Genomic DNA, 24,091 nt, shown 5'->3' on the forward strand with positions numbered 1-24,091 from the left:
CTCCTTTCCCACACAGCAGCTTGTGACAGATGTAGCCACTGCTTTTAATGATGGACCTTTGTCAAGCCAGGAAAAATGGCCACTTGAATTCAGAGGGAAAAATAATGATCCTTTTGATTAAGCAAGATGGCATTGGTGGATGGGCTGCACACGCCAAAGGGGAGAGCTCGAAGGGCACCTGCCCACAGCACAGGCCATGGCAGGAAGCGTGTCTGGCTGGAAGAGAGAAAAATTGGCCCTGTGTTTGGAAAGAACAGAGGAAGACAGATTAGAGGTTAAACTGGGAAGAGTGTTAAAATATTCGCAGCGTATGATGGCTGTAGCTGTGGATTTAAATTGCTGAAATTACCTTGTCAGGATGCCTTATCAGGTGCTGTTCTAGTGATTGTTTGGTTTAGATAAGAACTCGAGTGTGATAAAACCTTGATAACAGTTTAGAGATTACAGCTCTTTTGAAACTGCTGGCACTTGCTAGGGGCTCGCTGAGCTGCCGGGAAGCTATGGTTGGATTTATTCCACTGCATTTAGTTTTTCCCCCTCCACCCCCCTTCTCATCTTGTTCATGGGTTTTTGTTTAAGTGCTTAAGCTCTTGGTTTGGATCATTGTTATTTTGCGGCACTCAGCCTCTTCTGAGCGCTTTCTGGGAACAGTGCATGTGCGTAGAGGTGGTGACCTGTGCTGAGGAGTGGAAGTGAATGCTGAGGAGAAGAAGAAAAACAAGGTACTTCTGCGCCTCTTGCCATCTGATCCGATGTAGGCGCTCTGAGCTGCGTGCAGAGGTTCAGAAACTACCAGGATAGCAAAGGCGGCAGGGTGGCTCCGCGTGCCTGGCAGCGTTCTCCTGGTACCTCCCGAAATACAAAGCTCCTGTAAAAATCTGTCAGTGTATGACAGATCATTTAATTGGGGGTATAAAATACTGGTCCTTAAAAACCCACCTGAGCAGTGGGACAGTATGTTTGTGTTGCTTTGATTGTTGGGGTTTGGATTTTGTGGGTTTCTTAGATAGAGGTTAGCAACAAGCCTGCAGTTGAACTTACTCTGTGTGGATCTACTGACTGGGACAGAAGCAGGGTTATGGAAGCCCATGTGGTATTTTTGTCTCGGTGTTATTGAAGGTGCTCTACGTGGTATGGCAATGCAACTTTATTTTGGTTCTACTTTTCTTCTACTAAATTGCATGTCTGAAAGTGTGCTGCTTAGTTGTTCAAAATCATCTCAGTTGGTTTGGGTTTTGTGTAAATACAATTTGAAACGAGAAAGCACAGAAACTGTGGCACTCAGTTGAACAGTAGGCAAAACACTGAAGCTGTAGGACTATGGTTAGACAATGGGAATAGGATGATTTTCCGCTCTGAGAGTCCTTTTTAGTGTTCTTTGCCTTTCGTTTTCTGCTCGTGCTTACTAGGCTTTAGCAGTAAAGCAGTGCACCCAGACATTCATTCTCTACAGATGTGGGTTTGCCTGTCCAGCCAAAGGGTAAATTTAAAATATTATGCAATAAGCATGAGGAAGAAGTGTCTGCTGAGATAATTATATGGTTTGTGTATTAGTTGTATTTGCAAAGTTCTGAAATAATCTGTGGTTGGTCACAGTTAAGCTTTCCTTAGTCTGGTGGGCAGCAGAGCTATTTGCTTTACACCACTTTGGTTCTCCCACCTAAAAATACGCCCTTTTAAAACAAGGTACAGATGACTACACACAGCAGGGCAGTTGTCATTCTCATACTGAGCAGCGTTTTGCATATACTGGTGTGCAATGCGTGCTACTGTTATCATGCCAGTGTTGAGAGGAGTGTCCTGTTCTAAGGCTGGATCTCCACCTCACCTTTTACAACACTGTGCTGCTGCATTTACCAGACAGCATATTTCTGTCCTGTGGTTGTAAGGGTGTGGCTCTGCCCAGAGCTGTGGCAGGCAGGGCATCAGGATTGCAGCTGCTGAGGCTGGCAGAGACCTAACTGGTGAGTAGTCACAAGTTGTGTGTGTTTTATCTTGCATCTGCAAGAGCAGAAGAAAGGTTATTTGGGACACTGTGTGAGAAAGCCCCAGCTGCAGCTTTTAAGTAGATTTCTTTGTGTTCTGGGCTAAAATGTGATAATTCATTCACGGCTGAGGCTCTGTGTTGAAGCTGTTGAGAAGCCAGGTGGTGCAGAGGTGGAAGGTGCTGGTTACTAGCGCTGTTAATCCAACCAAAGAGTCTCTGTGTCAGGGTGGTTCCAACTCCTAGCTACTTCCTGTAGCGTGCTTGCATTTGGTTTTGCACTTTGTTGTGGTTTTTTGCCTTGTTGTTTGTATTGAGCTGATTATTTCTTTTTCCATCTTCAGTAGCAAATCTCGTGTATCTTCTGTTCCATCGTTCAGTCTGATAACACGCAGAGCGTGCTCCAGTTGGCACAGGCACGACGTGTTCCACAAAGTCCACAACAAAACTTTGGACCACGTCAGTTTGACTATCTGGTGATATGTAAATAATTGCAACACCAAGTACCCAAAGGAACCTGGGGAACCTGTACTCTGGAATAACCAGACTTTGCTTTGTTGTTGGCTTTGTTTGTGGTTTTGGTTTGCTGGGTTTTGTTTCGGCTTCTTTCCCCCATTGTTTTTAACCCCAAATGTTCCTTTTTATTTATTTTCTTTTCTTTTTGTTTCCTTTTCCTGTGAGATGGGAGGAACTTTTTTAGCAGTTGACTCACTGAATGTACATCTGCATGAGCTTACAACTGCTAAAGCACACCATCTAAAGGCACTGGTAAGAGAAATTAGCAATTCAGAGGCTGATCATTCTGTGTATTGTTTGTATCTCAAAGCATCAGTTTTGAGATCACTGTGAGCTAAAATGTCTGTGTTTCGTTGTGGAGGAAAGCATATAAATGGCAGGTTTTTAATGGGCAGCACTTGTGTTGGAGCTCTGGTTGCTGAGTAGAAGCAGGTTAGTTTTTGAGTTTAAGATTAGGTTTCTGGTGTGATTAGTGTGTTGATTTCTGGGTTTGTATTACTTAGCTACTCATATTGGAGATGTTCTGAGAGGCATGGTTTGCACCGTCTCCAGCCCTAGAAAAGATGACACTAAGTCAACAGGGTAGTCGAAGTTGGAAAGAAAAAAGTAAATAAATGATACTCTATTTTCAGAAGTACTGGATTGAGGTGTAGGGTAACTACATTATATTCTTAGGGCTGTACAGGAGGCCTGTCAAAGAGTGATTAAACAGAAGATGAACCACAGGAGAAGTACAACTCCAAATCGTATGAGTTACCAGATCTGATCAAATAATGAGAATGAATAAATAAGCTACCCAGCAACCAAGATCCTTAATGAGCACTGGGTTGGGTTCTTCTTAATTGCATTTGGGTGCTCATGGGCTGCGTTTTCAAGTCTGTGTTTATGACTTGAGACTGCAAATTTGTTTTTTCCTCTTAATGAGAGCTCAACATTTCTTTTGTTCCAGCAAATTTCAGAACTTAGAGGATGATGCCAAATTATCACATGCCTCACTCACAACAAAACCAAGAGCTGGCAGCGCTGTCTTTCTTGGGAACATTGTGGGAATCTCTCAGGCTCACTCAGCCATGCTCTTAATTTGAGGTTTAATGCTCTGTTAATATCTAGGCACACTTGCATCACTCATGTGGATATGGGCTGGCAGTAGCAAGAGCAAGGACTCACTGCCACTGCATGGTGTGGTGATGGTCAGAGCTTAGAGCTTGCAAGAGAACTTGGAGAGCTGTGTGGTTTTTACCACCCAAGTCAAACTGTGTGTGAGGATTGAAAATGAAGCCTAACATGAACTGCCATAGCAATTGGGTCTGTTTTGAGGTGATTGACAGCTGGTTAGTCTTCCAGCAGAAGACTGTAGTCAGTGGCTTGGTTGAAAGTAGTCCTTGCCTGTGTCTTCCCTTCAAGATTCACAGTTTCACAGAGCTCCTGTGGATATAGTCTCCCCGATTCTTGTGCAAGAAGAGGTTATCAAAGCTCTGGCAGGGCATTTCAAAGAATTCTTTTCAAAACTCAGAGGTTTTGCTTTTCACCCTGGAGTTTCGTTTTGAATCTCAGCTCCATTTCAGGTATTGCTAAAAGTGAAACTCAACTAGTTCTGGGCTGGAACAGCTACCAAAGACAATCTCACAAATCATGCATTGCATACAAAGATGTAGGGTAAGGAAGGCAGATTATAGATCACTCTTCTGATTCTTGAGAAACAACTTCTGGAGCTTTGATTTCTGCAGCGGCAAGGCCTAGATGTCCCTGCTGCATCCTGCACTTCTAGCTGGATGTTTACATTTGAGACTATTCTGGAAGGGGACATGAGCTTACTGTTTCCTTCACGACATTGTCCTTTTGGCTGTGAGGAGGTAAACTCTGCCTTACCTCTGGTGATTTGGTGCTAATAGTGACAGGACAGTGTCGTCCCTTCCTCTAGAGTCTGACATTCGCAGCTCCTGCAAGTAATTCCTGTATTGTTCTCTACACCACAAATGATTAAATTACACAGAGGAAGCAAAGGAAGGTTTTAATGCCAGCCTCCTTAGTTACTCTGGACCCTAGCACCACATCCGTCTGAAGGAAAGGGTGGTGACAAAACTGCATCCCCTCAGTTGCTTGTCTTTGTGTTTGAAAACAGATCATACATACCAAGACAGCCTTACTAGTAAAACCACAGTGCTCTTCCAAATGTGTAGAAGCTCAGAAGGCAGGGCTTGAAAGATCTGGTTTGTACCCTGCTGGTTACCTTTCTCATGTCTGTTAGGAGGTGAACCATCCTACACCAAAAATTAAACAGATTGGTAGCTTGCAGAACAGCTTCAAGGTAGCCTGGCTGATTTTTGGAGTTGAGCTTGACCCCAGAAGCAGTTGGGTTGCTTGAGGCTTGCATCTTAAAGATCATGACTGAACCACACCAGTTTATTTAGCTACAGCAAAGAATTTGAATTATCTTGGGTGTTTTTTTTATAACCTCTCAAGAAAGGCAAATTTTGAGCTACCACACACAGCTGGTGTTCCTAATAAGACACAGATGTGGTTTGGGATCTCTCCCATCTCCTGCAACATTTAAATGTAGATAAATAGAACTCAATCAGCTATAAATAACAGCATGTCATGCCTGTGGATCACTAACCTTCTCTGGGACTCCCACAGGACTAGGGTTATGCTTAATAACTTCAGTCTACTACAAACAACAGAATAATCAGCTGTTGGATACTGCATGTGGGAAGGTAGAGGGAGCATAAAGAAGCAAGTCAACATCCATAGCCAGTGACATGATGCCCCAGTGCTCAGTGGGAGATACTTGTAATGCTTCAAATCCAATGGAATTCTTTTATTGCCTGTTTTGGATTCAGTGCCAGTATTATTTCTGTGAGTGTTGTTTTAAAAATAAACAAACTCAGGAGGCATCCAAGAACTATTTTTTTTCCCCTCACCCTGGGGATATTTTCCTCCTTTTAAGAATAACTGCTCAGGTTTGCTGAAATAAAAAGGTGGTGATTGTTGCTCTTTAACTCTGTTGTAGATTAAGGGAAGTTATTCCTCTGTGGACATTGCATATTGCTTATTTAGGAAGGCAGATTGGCATGTATGGTGATCATCAGCCACAGGCAGTTCTCTTATGCTGGAGGAAGCAATGTCTGTCATAGCTTCCAGCAGGATCTGAGTGTCTGGCCAGGCTGGCCTGCATGGCTTTCTATTATGGGGCTATTCTCTTCCAACAGCTTTCTGCTGAAGCAAATGTGAGACAGATGCTGGTGAAACCACTGAAACACATCTTCCATTGCTGTCAGGTTCTGCTCTTCCTGTCTGGGCATTCCTCAGCACAACACTGGTGTCACCTGTTGCTGTACATCCCATGCTATATAAAGGCCATAGGTTACCATGGATCAACAATGAAAACAGCTGCTGTAGGGGCAGCGCCGTGTCTATATGTGGAGTTCTTTTTTCTGCTCTAGTTCTCAGCGCAGACTACTGTCATCTTTTGATCCTTCTTGAAACACAGGCTTTCAGTCTCTTGTCTGCCTGTTGATGTTGCACTTGGGCTGAAATGTCCAGAATATGCAATCATCAAGAAGTTATCTTGAAATACTACATATGTTCCTGTGGAGGTGATGTGCCAGTGGAGCAAGACATCCTTTGGCCTTTGCTCAACACACATCCTGGTTTCCCCTGTGGTCAGTGACCATTGCTGTTGCTTTTCCAAATGGCAAGCTGTGACATGGGAACTGCTGTGTCCCAAACTGCTGAGTTCCCATTTGTATTGGTATGAATGAAGAACTTTTTATGCTTAGTAATTTATTTGTTCTTTGGTATGTCTTCTTTTTTTTTTTTGAAAGAGCACTAGTGGGAAGGCATCACCCAGACCTTTTTTTCCTGTTAGCTTCTGCTTTTGCATGATGGTTAACATAATGGGTTTTATGATTTGCATAACCTTTTCCCAGCTACAGCAAGTCTGAGTTATAGATTTGATCTTTTTATGGTAGATTTGATTTACAGCAGAGCTGTCCCTTCCCCATGGAATCTGTTGTGTGGTAGCACAAGTGTATGGCAGGTAAAGCTGGGCAGAGCCTTGGGCAATGCAGCCAGGAGCCGAGGGCAGTCTTAGCAGCTCTCCTCAACAAAAGGGCCTTGCAATGGCTGTCTGAAAGAAAAACAGCAGTGCCCTGATTTCCACAGTTTGATCTGGAGTTGGCTTGGCTCAGCAGTGCATGGGTCTTGATGTTGGCTGTTGTCCCTTCACCCCTTTTCCTTCCAAAGCAGGGGCAGGCCTTGGCGTGTACAGTTAACACAAGATTGCCTCTTTGTCTGTGTTGCTTTTCTTGTGTCTTTGGAACCTATATTTTCTTTGTGGAAGTGTAACTTAAAATAGTTATGAGGGGGGAGAGGGAGCCTTGGAGGGCTGCTGCTGTGGCACTGAGGCCGCCTCGCAGGGGGAGAGCTGGCCCCTTCCCACACGCTGCCCCCTGCTTGTTTGATTTCCCCCGCTGCGGGCCAGGCTCAGGAGGACAGGGGACTATTTATTTAGGAGCTGTCTGTACAGATGTTTGTGGTGTGGTTTGCGGTGCATTGGTGCCACTTAGTGGGGGCAGAATTGAATTGACAGCTTTAACAGTGCAGGGGAAAACAAGGAGAGCTGGGTTTCATATTCCAGCCCCACCTCCATCCCCTCGGCTGTGGTTCTGCAGTTTAATGACAAATTCAAGTCTTTTGCTGGCTACAGAGCTGCTGTGAGCACTGAAGGTGACTGTCAGCAGGACAGCACTGGCAGGCTGGACATGCACTGACCTTGTCCCAACAGAGTAAAGCTGTGTTGAAAGGTCTGCTGGATATTAGGCTGACAGAAAAGTGAATTCAGCCATGCCTTGTGGTGTGCAAGGTTTTGGCAGGTGTAAAAAACATTCTCTGTGTTATGATTTCCACAATTTCAGATGTAATGGGAAGGATGATGGAATGAAATGGTGTTAACTCCAGTTCTAGATGATCTCTAGAGGTCTCTTCCAACACCTAACGTTGTGATTCTGAGAGAATCCAGTTTTGGAGAAGCCAGTTTATCCAATGTGTTAACACAACTTATTTGAGGTCACGTAACTAGATTTTTGTCTTGAGTTCCCCACAGAAAGACCTGTGGGGGGAAAAAAGAGAATCTTGTACTGTGACATTTGTAGGCAATCTGTTCTGCTCCCCCAAGTAAATGCTGATGGGTAACTAATGGTACTTGAGAAGAGGCAGGGCCATCTACTTTGGCAGCTAGAAGAAATGGCCATCAGCCACAAGCCTCCATGTGAGCCTGGAGTTTCATGGTGAGGTTGCAGTGGAGCGTGTTGCACTCCAAGTGTGGTGAGCATCCTCTGTTCTGTCTGAAGGGTGTCCTGGAAAAGGCTCTGCACTGTGTGATCTGGTATAGGTGATCTTAGTCTGCAGGGGGGTTGGACAGGTTCATCTGTCAAAGTCCTTTCCAGCCCCTAACATTCTGTGATTCTGTGTGATTGTCAAGATGCTAAGAGCCTCTCTTGTTTGAATTTTATCTCTCTATATCACATAAGAAAGGACACATTAGAATGGTTTTTACCTTGAGCTGGGGGTTGGACTAGATGACCTTTAAAGCTCTCTTCCAACCCAGTGTGTTCTAAAAGTCTCTGAACTGAATTGCTGAATTGTTGATGGGTTTTGTTTTTGCACGTGGGTTCCTTACCTTGTGGAGCTGTTTCTCTGTGTTCCTCTGTGAGGTGTGTGGCATGTGGTGTACCAGGGCTCCAGGGAATCTGAGCCTGGCTTTGCAGCTCTTCCATGTGGGGAACTGCTGCTAAATTTAGTGAAATTTCTGGGCATGGTACAGTTGCACTTTTAGTGCTTAAGAAAACACACCCTGACCAAGGATTGTGTTTAGTGGCCTTAGTCATACCTCCTGTAGCTTTCATTTTAGCTAGCCCCATTACCCTCAGCAGGAAAAGCAGCACTTCACAGAGATTGGCAGGTCCTACCCACTGGAATGTTTCCCGCAACCCTTGGTTACTTCCTTGGTACACTCCGGTGCTCTACAGGCTCCTACAGGAGAGGGGTCAGAGCCACCGTGGGTACACGTCTTGCTGTTATCTCTCTGTAGCTCTACCTGCAGTCGTGTCTTCTGCATGCTGCCTGTGGCACTCTCTGGTTCCTTCCAGTTCATGCAACTGCCAAGCTGGTGTGGCCAGGAGCCACTTGTGCCTTCTGCCTGGGTATTGAACCTGTCCCAGTCTCTCTTGCGCTCTCACTAGAGGGCACTGCACAACATGCTGCAGCCTAATAAATAACCTCTTAACCTGCTTAGCTGCTTTATGCTCAGTGGCATGTTTTACAACGTTACCTGGAGTCCTTGAATGCTGGTTTCCATGGCAACCTGATATAGCATTTTTATTCTTTATTACTATCACTGTTTTATTGCTGCCTTGCTCAAATGTGCTGTCATCTTTATTTTGCCTTGGTGTGCGTGTGCGTGCGAGCCACAGATCTGTTTCTGCAAATTGCATTATTAAACCATTTAGTGAATTTGGGGAAAGGGTGATGATCTGTCACTGTCGATTTTGAGATGAAATGGAGAAGCACACCATAAATGGAAGCAAACTAGAAAGCAAAACTAAACCGGCAACCCAAATATTAGTACAGACAGCTCAGGATGTTTGATGGAAACTCAAATGCTTGGGTAAAAGCAAATTAGGAGAATTACTGCTTCTGTAGGGGGGAAATCATAGTCTTTATTTGAGAGAGGGGATACTGACAGTAGAGAGGGGATACTGACAGTATGCAGATGTTCTTCGGAGCATGCTTTGGCCACAGACAGTCATGGGACCGTGAACATAAAGTGTCATAAGGCAAAGCGTGAAACGTTGTCAAAAGGAGCTGTATGGCCCAGTAGGGAACAGCTAGAAATTAAGCTGGAAATAGGAAACCTTAATATGGATCAGGCTGTGGCTAATTCACTGTCTGCACCATATTTATGCTGTATTAATCCTGTGGCTGATTTGCCCTGCTTCTCTGCAAGGACCAAGAATGATTTCTTCTATTAGACCTCAGGAGTGGAGGCAGGAGGACTGGAGGTGAAGCTAGAGATGAGTATGCTGGTCCTCCTACTGATGCTCAGTGCCTAATTGCTGGGAAGGAAAGTGGGATTAACAGAGACCCTGGGGAGAGGGTTTGCTTGCTTTCTTAGTGCAGGGCACGGTCCATGCCCTAGAATTGCTGGGGACTTTACCAAAACATCTTTTTCTTTTTTGCTGTTCCAGGAGATAATGAAGCCATAGTGGTAGAGGCAATGAGGATTTGAAGGAGCTGAGCTGCATTTCTGTTACAGGAGAGCTGTCAGGACTTAGCCAGGGTGCTTGCAGCTCCTTTAGGGCTGGGAGAAGCAGTGGGGCAGCCTGGTTTGTCCCTTGGGACATGCCCCATTGAAGCCTGGATTATGGGAGCTGCTTGGGGCCAGCTAATCACAGTGGGATGGGATTTTCCTTCAGGGCAAAGACTGGGTTTCTGGTAAGAGCAAAGCAGAGTTAAAGGCAGCATGATCTTGTGCACACAGCAGCCAGCTGGCAAACCCCAGATAACAGATATCTTTCTAAGCACATGTTGGGAGCAGTGCTGTTTTCAATGGCTGCCTTGTACATGCTGTTGTCATCCTTCCCTACTGTAAGTATTAGGGGGCTGCAATAAAAATATTTGTTCTTTCTTAGCTCCTCTAAGTCTCTTTCCTATCAGCTGCTACTGTGCAGCTAAGCATGGCAGTAGGATGTAAGTATCCCCTGTGCAGAGAGAGGATGTTGAAAGGACTAGGGTCAGGGCTGCCTCCTTGAGGGTGATCTCCTGTATTTAAGGCATGGAGAGGCATCATTTGGAAAGGTATAAATTATCTAGGACAGCACATAGAATTTAACAGCCTGTACTTAAATCCTTCATTATATCCTGTGCCAGCAGCAAGGAGGATTCTGCAGCTTTTTGTAAGGACACTAACCTAGAGATTCAGATGCTTTAGAGGATGTATCTGTCCTTCCAGAAAAGTCTGTGAGAGTTTTTTTTTTTCCTCCATTCATTCTCTGCAAATTCCTCTCCTTTGGAGTGCTGCTTTGTAGCAGGACAGTTTAGGCTGTGTGACTTCAATAGGCAAACGTCTTGGAGATGCTTGAGGAACACTGTTGCTCAAAGCTGACCAGATACAAACTGATCTGTAACTGGAATTCACTTCCTTGGTTGGGAAGTTTAGGGAGTTAAGTCTGAGCAGAACAGCTTCTCTGAAATAACACCAAGTGTTGGAGTGTTCACCTACTAGTTAGGGAATGTGAGCTGGGATTAGACCATTGTGAGACAGGTTAGTTTTACCCTGCTGAAGATGTGTTGTTGCGCATCATCTGGATCACCAGACTGGTGATTATTAAGCATTAGGGAGAGCAGCATGGGTAAGATAATGGGGTTTGAGGAAGGGGATTTCAGTCAGTTCAGACCTACAGTCTTGGCAAGTGAAAAGGAAGTTTAGGAGAGTTGAAAGTTTCTTAGAGAAGCAAATTTAATGGTGCAAGTATGAGCTCCCTTAATGGAGAGGACAGATGGGACACATAGTAAGAGATTACTGTAGCTAAATCACAGCTCTTTAATGACCTGAAACTCAAAAGCAACATGAAATAAAATTGGAGAGGAGGTTGAACTGTTGAGAGCAGTTTTAGCATGAACATGCAAAGAAAAATGAGAGGGCCAAAGTCCAGATGAGCTGCAACTGGCAAAAGACATAAAGGGCAGCCAGAGGGGTTTCTATAAATGTACTTGTAGCAAGAGCTGGGCCAGGGAAGGAGTTAGCCACAGCTCAGTGGAAAGGAAAAGCTCTCAAAAGATGGGAGTGAGAAAGCAGAAGTGACGAATGACTTCTTTTACCCTTTTTGCTCTTCCTGAGAGGGTCAGCTGCAGTCATGCAGCCAGCAGCTATTGGGAATGAGGCGGAGAATAGGTTTGAATACTTCAGTTAGCAGGGCCTGGAGGATTTTGGCTCTGGGTAGTCAGGAAACTGACTGAAGCGATTTCAGTGCCATTAGCAATAATCTTGGAAAATCTGTGGAGGACAAATGAGGCTTGAGAAGACCAGAGAAAAGAAAACTTAATGGGGGGATATCTTTCAAAAAGGGAGAAAGGGAGGAGCTGTAGGCTGGGAAGCCTGTAATGCCAAGAAAAAGTATGATAAAGATGACCAAGTTGTTCCTAAGCACATAGAAGGCAGCAGCCCCTGGATGAGCTGGAGATGTGCAGCTCCTGCAGTAGTCATCACCTCTGTTAATACTTGGCTGACATACCAGAGACCATGGCTATTCACTCTGCAGATCCTGCTAAGCTGAGACAGGTACAAGCACAGCTGAGTTCAGGACTAGGATTCAGAGAGATCTGAAATAATGGAAATGGGGGGGGAAGGTACAGCTTAGCAGCACTAAGCAAAGAAGGAATAAATGACTGTAAAAGACCAGAAAGTGGTCAGGTACCTGTTATGCAGAATTATAGCAGAAAGTGTAGGTGGTGGGTTTCAGGGTTACAGCAGAACAGTAAATATCCCTGGATCTGTAGTGCCACTTCATTATAGGCCAAAAAAAAATCATCATCAGGCCATAGAAATATGAGTTGCTATAAAATATGTAAGGCATTCTGTTCATTTAATTTGGTTCTGGTGGTGGCTGCAATCTGTTTTGTTCTGAATGTCACTGTTGAAGGAGGGTACTGGCTGGTAGAAGAGACATCAGGGAAAAAGTTGCACCAGCAAGGCTACTTGAGCATGGGGGACCACTTGCCCTGGGGAGGCTGCAGCTGACATGAAGCAAGGAGTAGCCTCAGGTGATTTTTTTTTCAACCCAAGATAAGATATTTAGGTTTTCTTTAAAAACACCCTGTCCTTTTACCTTGTAGCAGAATAGCTGAGAGATTTATTCACACCCAGGGAGTGGTAGAGACAAATAAATGAAAATATGGAATTCCAACTTAATTGGAAGAAAAAGCAGCTTTTTGGATGTGCAAGTAACCAGGTAAGACAGGAGCTTTTGGGCAGCTCATGAAAAGACTCTGAGACTGTGTACCTGCAAACTGCTTTTTCCTTTTTTTGCCCTCCAGGTAGCCCAGCTGAATAATAATAAAGGTCCAACCTCTTCCTGTGACTTGTAGTTGCCTGGGATCCTTAGACTGGTGCAGCTGAAGCAACAGCAAAACTGTCAAATATTCTTGTGGGATTTTATGTGTCTGAAAGTTAAACTTTTTGTATTTTGTACTGTGGACTAAATATTAGTGGGACAGGCCCCCAGTTTAAACCCTGCTGTTCATGAAGTGCTAAAGCATGGAGCCTGGAAACTCCTTGCGTTGTTGTTGATGTTTCATGTCTCCTGTCTAGCTCTAAGGGTGCCTGAAGACCTATAAAAACAACAAAAAAATCCCAAATAGACAGAAATTAATACCAAGTTCTTCAAAAGGGAAATGGAGAATATAAGTGGTGTCTGGGGTGACTTCAACATTTGGATCTCTCAGTCTGAAATCAGGCTGAGAATGGAGTAGAAATAGCATCCAAGAGTTTTCATGACAGGAAGAGTCTTGAGACATCAGAAGACTCTTTAATTATGGGCAGAGTGATTCATTCAGTGGTCAGCATCTGTATCTCATTAAGATATTAAATCCTTCACTGTTTCTTCTTTAAATATGAGGATATCCCTGGTTTATCTTTTTTTGGCTTAGCAGAGCTTTATTTGATGTCGGAGTGAACCTGAATTGGATGCAGATTATTTAATGCTGAAAATGTTGAGCAAATGTAATTCACCTGTGTCACTTTCTCCACAATCTCTTCTCCTTCAGCAACCAAGTGCAGCAGAAAAGCAGCTTGAAATGAAAGTGAAGGATTGATTTCAAATTATTTGGAGAATTGGTGTAATCAGTAAAAATAAGCTATTTATGGCTTTTCCTGCTGAGCCCTAATCAACAAGTGAGCATTTTCCTGAAGCAAACTATCTCAGTGGGCCCAACTCCTACTAAAATTGATGGTAGGGCATGGAAAAAAATCTCCCATGGACTTCAGTGAGAGAAGCCTGCTTTGAACTGACTTTTATTGTGGTGGGAAAACATGCATTGTGTCCACAAGAGATGGATTACCAGTACCTGTGCAGATGAACATATCTGCAGCTTGGTACAGCACTCTGAAGCAGCATGGGGGTCAGGCAAAATAATTATAGCTGAAAGCCTTTTGTTACTTTTTCAGGGTAAAAGGGTCACCAAAACATGCCAGAATGCCCCCATTTTTTTTCCCCCCACCATGCTGTGACTTTTTCAATGTTGGAAAGAGGGAGTGTGCACACAAAATTTTACAACAAATTAGAAGCAATTAAGTGTGTTCAGTTTTCTTACATCAGTTATGATTAGTGCAGAGGCTTTCTACTCTAGTGCCTCTTTCCAAAATGCATTAAAGTTGTCAGATGCAAATCGGGGGCATCAAAGCGCTTTCTCCATTGGGCTACGAGCTGGTCTGCAGTGCAAATTGCTCTGAATTATCCCAATGTGTTCAGTGCCAAGCACAAATTGCATTTTTAAAGCAATATTTTGTTTGGCCAGTGTGTATTAATCTAACTATATTCAGCAGCTGTGAGGTTAAATTCTGGTTTGCCACTTGGTTTTAGGGTTTGAAAGAGAAACAGCAGCAACAGGTTTCTCAGCCTCGCCTGTGACAAAATGATGCTGGAAAGAGTGGGAAAGGAGAGAGTGTGGAGATGCCTTAATTTATCAAGGGCAAGCACACAGCCATTTGTCGTTCTTCAGTGGGTGTTATAATCTGCCCAGAAATACTGCAAAGATGGAGAACTAGGTGGAAAGTTGGGACAAAAATATATAAGGAGTTGGAAAGAGGGCTGGCTGCCAAAATCTGTGGTGTTACACTTGGCCCCCAGCTTTGCTCCTTGCTTGTCTTGGCGCTCTAGTTGCAAGACAAATATATTTGTTTTACTGTTGTTCATGAAATCTGGCTGGCTGCAGAGAAAGTAGTGCTAAGCAGTAGGGAGAACTCATGAGTCATCTCGGGGAGTGAATGGGCTGCGTGGTGGGAGGGTGGTGATTTAGGTCATTCAGTCTGGGTTTTGGATGCTTGCTTTCTTAAGCACTTCATCAGTAAGAAATGACCACAGGATGAAGCCTTCTCTTCTGCAAATTGGGGCAGCAATACTCTGCTGGTCTGGAGCTGGCTGATAAAGCAGAGAATTCGGTATGAACCACGAACTGCTTCCTGCTGTCCCAAGGGGAAGCAGATGTGGGGAGTAGGAAGAACAGTCAGTGGTTACAGCATCCTGATTCTGGAGATGAAGTCTCCTCAAAGCCACAAAGGAGCTGAATTCAGTCTCTGAGCCTTGCTCTTTATCTGTGTAGCAAAAATCTTGCCAGTGCCCAGTTCACCAGAGCACTCTGAGGATAAATCCACCGAGGACTCTGAAGTGCTCAGATAAATACCTGCAAGAGCACAGGGAGGCATTTGTGCTTGTCTGAGGGATAAGTGCTTTATTAGTAATGACCCAGAAAGGACAGAACTACTTGCAGGTATAGGAAGCACAAGCAAGTACCTCCTGGAGTTGTCAGGCTCTTGGTATAAATCATTTGTGGTACAAATGACATGAGAGAATTCATTCTTCCTAGAGGAGAAGGAAATAAGTTTACTGAACTTAATAAAAATGAATATTTTGTAGTGGATAATGTGAGTCCAGAGGGTCACAGTCTGCTCGACAAGAGCTGTAAGGTCACAGATTAAGTAGGTGCCCAAGTTGGTTGCAGAAATATACAGGAGATGACTGAGGGAAGATGCATCCTGGGAATTTCTTTCACAGAATAGCAAGATCTGGGATGGTTGTAACTGGGGTTTTGCACAGCACAATTCAAGAGAATTACTGCAGCCAAACCTGGTGTATCGGACATTATGCTTTAAAACAGCCTGGGTAGCTTCCAAGATCCACTTCTTTTGAGCTTTTGAAGGTCCCCGGAAAACAGGGCATGAGGAGCTGGTCCTGTGCTGTGCCAGCCCCTGTGCATGAAGCCATGCTTCCAACATGTGATAGTCTCCTGCTTCTTCCTTCATGGTTCCAGCCACATGTTCTTTTCTCTCCTGGATTCTAGCCTTTGTGCTTAGAACTGCTGCAGAGAGCTTAACCAGCCCAAACCTAACATGATTTAGTTTATTTTGGGCTAATTTCCTGAATTGTCTCACTACTTAATCATAAAGGTACCAGTGCAAAGGAGAAGGTGGCAACATGGCTGGGGGCAAGGGGAAGAGTGTGAATTGGTTAGCTTTTATAACTTCCATCAGCTAAAGCAGCTGTGGGACTGTCAGGTCTGGACTGTTAAGGCTGTCTCCTTGAAATGGAAGAAATGCATCAAGCCGAGGTCAGGAGTTCCTTCTGCTTGTGGCAGCACCGGGAGCACTACTGAGCAGCAGTGCCTCTCAGTCTAAATCTTACCCCATATGTCAGTGCAGTCAGCTTGGTGTTTGCATGGCCTGCTTCAGTGAAGGGGTGCTGCTACAGCATCCTTTCCCATGTTCACAGAATCAGAGAATGATTTGGGTTGGAAGAGACCTTCAAGTGTAATCTAGTCCAACCCCCGGCAGTCAGCAGGGACATCCTCCACTAGATCAGGTTGCTCAGAGCCTTGTCAAGCCTCACCTTGAATAGCTCCAGGGATGGGGTCTCAACTCCCTCCCTAAGCAACCTGTTCCAGTGTTCCCCCACCCTCATGGCAAAGAACTTTTTCCTTACGTCCAGTCTAAATCTCCTCTTCTCTAATCTAAAACCATTGCCCCTCATCCTATCACTACAGGCCAGTGGAAGGAGACTCTCTGAAGCCTTCTGGTTATTAAATTATTTGAGAAAAGGCAGAGGCTTTTTTCCCCTGTTTTAATAGTTCAGCCACCTTCTGCTGGTCTAATTCCTCCTTACTCTCCAGAATTCACATTCTTCATGCCTATAACAACTCCTACCAGTAATTTTCCCCACTGTGATCACTCCAGAGCCAATTTTTACATCTCATGTTGAAGTAATTTTCTTTTACAATTTCAGTAATAAGTTTGGGGATGCTTTCTTCCACCAACTTTAGTAATATCTGACAGACAGGCCAGTGTACAGCACTCAAGGTGCACTCACACAGTCAAGAGGTGCCCTTCTCTCCCTTCTCCATGCAACAATGGCATGTCTGTTTCCAGTCAAAGCTCCACCTTGCCCTGCTGCTGGTTCTCCTCACCACCCTGGAACACTGATTGTGCAAGATGTACTCATAGTTCTTGAGACACAAAGCCACAACTGGCTACCTCTTGCGTTACTTCACAGTGTAACTGCGTCGCTAAGGTGTTTGCTGGCCTGGTAATCTCACAGCTAAGCCCAGAGGTATTGTGATTCAAGAAGGAAACTTTTGTTATTGCGCTGAAGAGAGAAGCATAGAAGGAAATAATTTAGAGCATCACAAAGTTTGGGTATGCCATCCTACTGCCAAGATATCTTGCCATTTGAATAGCAGTAGCATGGTTTTTAACTTCTCTCTGTACAAACAGGATGACTTAACCTCTTCCTCTTTATCCCTGAATGAAAGAAAAAGCTGGTGATTGGAGCAGATGTGTTGCAAATTGGTAGCTGGCTCGTGGTGCAGTAGGGAAGCAACATGGTCTTTGCACAAAGCTGTGTCATTTGCCCTCAGTGCTTCCTGTGTGTATGCTTGTGCCTACAAGGGTCCCTTTTCCAAAGGACAGGGATCACAGGGCGAATCCAAAATGAGTCAAGCTCACAACAGGGAAAGCTGGCAGGTTGTGCCCCATAGGGAACAGCCCTGCTGAGCCCTTGAGAGGACAGGAGAAATATCATCAGAGGGTATGCCCTTGAGAATGTCTGTGGGAGACACTAACTTGGCTACTGATGATGGGAAGGCAGCACCAGAAAGGAGAAGATCTGGAGACCTGGAATTGTGTAGTGTTCTTTGGGCAGAGGGGTGATGTGAAGGCGTTTTGGACATATACTAAGGAGCCAGAATCTGTCTGCCAAGTCTGCTGTGGTGGCTGGAATGGCTTCTTCCTTGTGCAGCATGGGGAGGATGCCACAGCGCTCCTAGACCTCCCTAGTCCAAAGAAATGGCAGCAATTTACCAACATCATTTCCTAAGTACACATAGTTGAACTGGTGTAGTCTGTTAGCATGAATGCTCAAATTGGTTTAAGAGTGGCTGATATAGCTCAAATGTATTGGAACTAGCTAATTCGAGAGTGTCCATGCAAGGGGCCTTTGCCAATTTAACATCATCAATTTAGATGCCAGCGGTTGAATTAGTGCAGCGTTTGGATGCAGCCTAACAGGGAGAGCAAGTAGGAAATGGCTTGAAGAGGCATTTTCCACTGAAATGGTGTGTAAAGCTGCTAAAATTAATCAAATCTGTGAGTTTTTATTTATAGCAGGTAATTATGGTATCATCTCACAGAGACTTGATTTTTCTGGGGGAAGAAGGAATCTTAATTTTTTTTTTCATCTTTTTAAAGGCAAGAACTACATAACTTGTGTCTGATGCTTGCATCTCCTACAAGCTTTCAGAAACAGTCTCCCTAAAATGGAAGTCTTGAGAGTCTGAGAGATAGATTGGGGTCTGGATGACAGTCAAGTGTTCCATCATATGGGATTATAGTCTAAAATGAACAAGTGAGTCTGGTATGTTTGCACACACGAGTGGGTGGCATCCCTCGAGGCTGCTATTTGCTGTCAAGCCTAACCAAAAGTTGGGTAGGCAATTTCTTTCTTTCATCCCGCACTCAAGAGATCTCTTCCCTTCCTCTCCCTGCTCCGTGGTGTTACTGTGCTTCCCTAACTACAATTAAAATGTTGACACCTGGCTTGGCTGTGCAGATTAGGATTTGATTTTCTGTAATTATATGTTATCACTCACATTCAGTGGCAATTTTACCTTCTGTACAGTATGATAACACTTATTAATTCAATAAAAGAAATCAATTCACAGGCAATTTCAAAATGTAACACCTTGGTAACTGAGTACTAGCCAATCAGATTATGCATCTGACATTGTGCCTTGTCATTTAATCAGTAATGGGCGATTGCAAAAGCAGATATATGTCAGATGTTAATTAAGAACAGCACAGTTTGGGACCATAATGTTAGCAATGCCTGTTTTGTTACGATGCTGTGCTGAATACAGCTAATATTTGAGTTGCACTTAAGTATTATTTACAGTAAATGGAAGGATAAGGATATTTATTCTGTCTCTGTGTTCAGACAGATGTATTACATTTTCCTTTTGATCAGTGGAACGTACTGAGTGTTAATGGACCGCCGCACAGCGTGGGATGTGGAGGTGGTTTTGTTTATAGTGAACATGCTCCATCTTCTGGAAAGTTATATAGTCTTGGTTTCCCAGGGCTTTTGTTATCTCCTCCAAGTGTCTTAGTTGGCATCTGTCAATCAACTCTTTCTGTCAGGTTATTGTTACAGTGTTGAAAAATAAGTGTGAAGGGGTATGCACCACCTCCAAATCTGGTGAAACCCTGTCCTCCTCATCCCCTGCAACAGAGACCAGGTGAAATGTGCTTTCCTTCACCAGAGACCCTTCCTGGAGACTGCTTAACTGTGGGCAGATAACTGGTAGCACTTCCCACTGGCCATTCTTTCCCCTTCTGCATGTCTTCAAGTTCACACCTCATGGTTGTTCACAAGACTGAAACTGGAGCATATTCCCCTCCTTGCTCTGGGCTGTCCATTTGATTGGGACTGATCATGGTGTCTATGCTGATCTTCAGCTGCTGTTCAAAGCTGCTTGATGGCCACCGGCTCCCATTGTTTTTACTGGTGATGAAGGACATGCAGGATGTGGCCCTTGATTTTATCTCTTAACTTTAGAGACTCATTTGTTCTGTGATTAGGATCTATTAGTCCAGTTAAATTAAGATGAGAACAGGTGAAATATGCCTGAAACCGACATTTCAGCTTAGCCAAATGTTATCATGCTGACACAACCTTCCTTTCTGATTTCTAATTAAGTTAGAGCCAAAGCCACCAGCTATTAAACTCTGCAAAGCAAACCTATAAGATGCAAAGAGTCTCCAATAAAGTTGTAAACTTCAATTAGATGGCACCAGCCCAGGGTCCTGAGCTTTCATTGGACAATTACCTAATTTTATTATAACAGCAGCATCCTAAATGAGCAGCTCGGGGCACAGTCTATTCATTTCACAGTCTGCATATTCATTAAATCTTACAAATTGGCATCAGAGTTTTGTTTTTACAACTTACTCATTTGAAAGAGGGATGCATGTTTGGCATTTTGTCTTTGGTAAACCATTTTCATTCAGAGCTTGCCTAAAATGCTCCAGTTCCTATGAGCTGTGGTAGATTTTTCCCATTAAAGTGATTCGCTAATGTCTGGTAAAGCAACAATGAGCTTGTAAAACCATTTGCTGTGACATTTCAGCAAGGAAAGAGCTTTCTCCTTTGCCCCAAGGTATCACTGACTTCAGGGAAGCAGAGGGATTGCAGGTGGAGATGGCAGTGGAGGTTTCCTACTTTTTTTAACAGTAGTCTCCTTTTCCCTCCCTCCATCTTACCATTGGACAACTGCAACAGTGGTTTCTCTAACATATTTATTAAAAATAAATATCTAAAAATCTTACTTAGATATTATCATCTTTGCTTTTTTTTCTGGGAAGCCAGAGCAAGAACTGCTTCTTCCATCTAATTCTAATTTGCCAGGTGCTGCACTTTGGCCACGGCAACCCCATGCAGAGCTACAGGCTGGGGTCAGAGTGGCTGGAGAGCTGCCAAACAGAGAGGGACCTGGGGGTGCTGATTGACAGCTGCCTAAACACGAGCCAGCAGTGTGCCCAGGTGGCCAAGAAGGCCAATGGCATCCTGGCTTGCATTAGGAATAGTGTGGCCAGCAGGAGCAGGGAAGTCATTGTGCCCCTGTACTCTGCATTGGTTAGGCCACACCTTGAGTCCTGTGTCCAGTTCTGGGCCCCTCAGTTTAGGAAGGCCATTGAGACACTTGAATGTGTCCAGAGAAGGGCAACAAGGCTGGTGAGAGGCCTTGAGCACAGCCCTACAAGGAGAGGCTGAGGGAGCTGGGATTGTTTAGCCTGGAGAAGAGGAGGCTAAGGGGAGACCTCATTGCTCTCTACAACTACCTGAAAGGTGATTGTAGCCAGGAAGGGGTTGGTCTCTTCTCCCACGCAACCAGCACCAGAACAAGAGGACACAGTCTCAAGCTGCGCCAGGGGAGGTTTAGGCTTGAGGTGAGGAGAAAGTTCTTCATGGAGAGAGTCATTCATCATTGGAATGGGCTGCCCAGAGAGGTGGTGGAGTCACCATCCCTGGAGGTGTTCAAGAGGGAATTGGACGTGGTACTTGGTGCCATGGTCTAGTCATGAGGCCTGTGGTGACAGGTTGGACTTGATGATCTTTGAGGTCACTTCCAACCTTGGTGATACTGTGATACTGTAATTTTGTCTAATTTACAGTGAGGGTGGTGAGGCACTGGAACAGGTTACCCAGCAAGGTCATGGATGCCACTTCCCTGAAGGTGTTCAAGGCTGGGTTGGATGAGGCCTTGAGCAAGCTGGTCTAGTAGAAGGTGTCCCTGCCTGTGGCAGGGCTGTTGAAACCAGATGGTCTTTAAGGCCGCTTTCAACCCAAAGAATTCTGCAAATCTGTCATGTGCATGCCAGTGCTGAAGCCATCCCGTACTAGTGAGTGTCAGGAGAGAGCCCAAACCTTGCAAAATGGCAGTTTTAAAATTCTCCTTTGACACTGGAGTTCAGGAAATACCTTGTCCCTTCAGGAGGCCTTATTGTGCTGTATTATGCATTACTTATAATGAAATATTGATTATTAATATGAATTATTAATTTAGCTTGGAAAAGGATAACGGGAACTTTTTTTAGCATAAGAATTTTAATCCCTAATTTGGTCTTACTGCAAAGTTTTCTCAGTGCCCTTAAGAGAGTGCCAAAAGCTGTTTTCATTGCTTTACTTTTTGCTGCTTGTCCTGCCTGTGCAAGGGCATTTAAGGTGACCAGTAAAGGTTCCCGAACTGTCTTTCCGTGGAAAGAAAATGATGTTTACAAAGCTCTGGTGGATTGATCCATTTATCAAAACACCCACAGACTCCACACCCAGAATGCTGAAATGATATTAAATATTGGATGATGAGCCAAGAATGTAAAATTATCCTCCAGTAGAGGCTTTTTATAAGTTACCTTAAGAGCTGTGGTTTTGCTATGCGAATTTTCCGAAGGGGAAGATAAAGATCACAAAATACTTGTTGTTTGGCATAGAATCAGATCATTATTTCTTTATTAGCTGCTTCTTTTCATAAACTGAAGAGCTACCCTGGTTTTGAGTCCACAGCAAGACAGCTTCTAGCAGTCTGCTACCTGTAGCTGTCTTCTGCTTGGGGGATGTGCTTTGTAATTTGCACTCTCTACAAAGGCAAGTGATAAAGAAAGGGACCTGTTCAATAATGGAAAACAAACATGTTTTAAACCCTTTCCTTAGTGCTGAATTATTGCTTCTACTGAATAAGAAAATTATCTGTAACTGGAGAGGATCAGCAGAGAACATCCTGTGAACACCTGTAAAATAAAGCAAGCTACAAGTTCAGTGGGCAGAGGCAGGGTAGGTGGCCAACCCGACACCCACACAACCAGAGCCACCATAAACAGTAGGACTTTGCTTCCTGTCGCTCTTCCTCTGAAAAAGGGCCTGGCTGCAAAACATGACCCTGGTGCTTCCACAGCAGGGTGTAGTTGATAAATAAGTTGATGGTGGAAATAATATGGAACTACTGAAATTAGGTCAAGCTGCTGGTTTGTCAGTGATATGGGAGGCTTCTGTTTATCCTTTACAAAGGGATTTCTAATGGGGTGCTCTGCGTGTTTGTGTGTATTGGAGAAGCAAATCGTGGGCTGCAGGGTTTGATCAAGCTGGGACAGAACAGTGATTTTTAAAAGGCAGTGCTGGCAGAAGCAGTGAAAATTTTATGAATGCACAACTAACCCCCTGTCACACAGGGATTATTCCTTTAATGTGTTTATGCCTTTATCAAGGATAGGATGGCTTTGTTGCCTAGCTATATAGCATTAACTTGCTACTATCTCAGAAATAATACCCATTAGCAAGTTCTGACTTATGTATTTATTCCCCATGTTCCTTATCTGGTGTAAGTTGATATAAATCCTTCTCCCACCAAATCAGAACATGGATGAGTTTCCTCTGGCAAAAACTGATACTGCAGCTCGTCCTTTAGCTCTCAGGACTCACGGGTTTAACATCAGTGTTTTGACCTCCTCCTGTTCAAAGGATAAGGTGAGCATTGCTATCTGTAGAGGTGCACGATGACAGAGTAATCATACTTTGTCCTGAAGATTGCTATGCATTTGGCAGTCACAGATAAACTCAGCCTCACAAACCGAGCATAATGATTTTATGTATAACTGCTTTCTATTTGAAAGGGGGGAGGGAGGAGGAAGAGGGAGGGCAATAGTAGAGATAAATGCACGTAAGGTCAGGGCTGGGGTAGAACTTGACTCTGTGTCACGTATTCTGACCCCTGGGCTGTCTGCTGCACGACTGTCTTGTGTTCTGTTGGAAAAGCAGATGTCCTGGAGAATGAGATTGCTGTCATGGGCCGGATGGCAAGAGTCCAAGATGCTCTTTGACACGGAGGCTTTGCCTCTATTATGTCTCCATATGTGTATTTTCCTGCCTAGGGATTTCATGGAAATGACTGCTAGATGTTGAAAAGAGTGAATTTCCTCGAGGTCACTTTCTCCTGTGAGTAGGTAGAGTTGCACTGCTGCTCTTGCAACTGGTCACTGACCCAGTCTTCGTAAAGCTACATGGTGAAAAGCAGGAGGATCCCAGAGCTGAGACTTCATACAGCAGGACTTATACATGCCAGTGAAACTGGAACTCAAAGTGATTTCTTTCCTAAATTGTTATTTTGTTTATCTCAGTTGTTTTATGGCCACTGAGAAGGTTCACTAAGTGTGGGGATCCATTTGTCCTGTGTCAGTTGTACTGACTTAGGTAACACACATCATCAGTTAGAAGGGAGGTAAAATTCTGACCTGCCATAAGCTCTGCACTTCAACAAGTTACATTTCAAGACTTCAGCCTTCTCAAATAGGTTTGGAAGGATACAGGACAGATCTTAAAATGCATGGCTGATTTAGTTTAAGCTGTGATATTAAAGCTGGATAAAACCAGAAATATGCTCTCACTTTCAAGGTCATTATTTCTCAGTTCTAGGTTGCTTGATACACTTGCCAGCACACTGCAGGCTCTGAGAGTTAAGTAACTGCTTATCCATAGTATCAGTTCTGCTTTACCCCACCCAGTAGTGCTGCTGGTTGGTAGAGTAAAACCTGATTTTCAATCACATTCTAGGGGCACAGAGTTACTTAGTAGCAAAACTAGAGTCTTTCCTTCTGTTGAAGTATGAGATTTGTCAAAGAATACTGTAAATTTTTACTGCTCTAGTTCAAAGCGGCTCTTTATCACCTAGTTTCTCCATGGGAAATCAGAAATCCATCAGAGCACCAAAGCACTTTAT

General features: G+C 44.1%; 1 protein-coding gene across 18 annotated transcripts in view; it reads left to right on the forward strand.

Moving 5' to 3' along the window:
- FBRSL1 (fibrosin like 1) overlaps window positions 1-24,091 on the forward strand; it is a 560,475-nt gene that overhangs the window by 209,450 nt on the left and 326,934 nt on the right. Inside the window, exon 1 of one of the 18 annotated variants that reach the window (XM_054172936.1) lies at window positions 483-722. The exons of the other annotated variants lie outside the window; for them this stretch is intronic. The gene's annotated coding sequence lies outside the window, so the exon portion shown is untranslated. Of the gene's footprint in view, window positions 1-482; window positions 723-24,091 lie in introns of those variants that run through there. 18 annotated transcript variants of the gene reach the window in all.

This window comes from Dryobates pubescens, chromosome 25 (assembly GCF_014839835.1).
Source record: "Dryobates pubescens isolate bDryPub1 chromosome 25, bDryPub1.pri, whole genome shotgun sequence".
NCBI lineage: Eukaryota > Metazoa > Chordata > Aves > Piciformes > Picidae > Dryobates > Dryobates pubescens.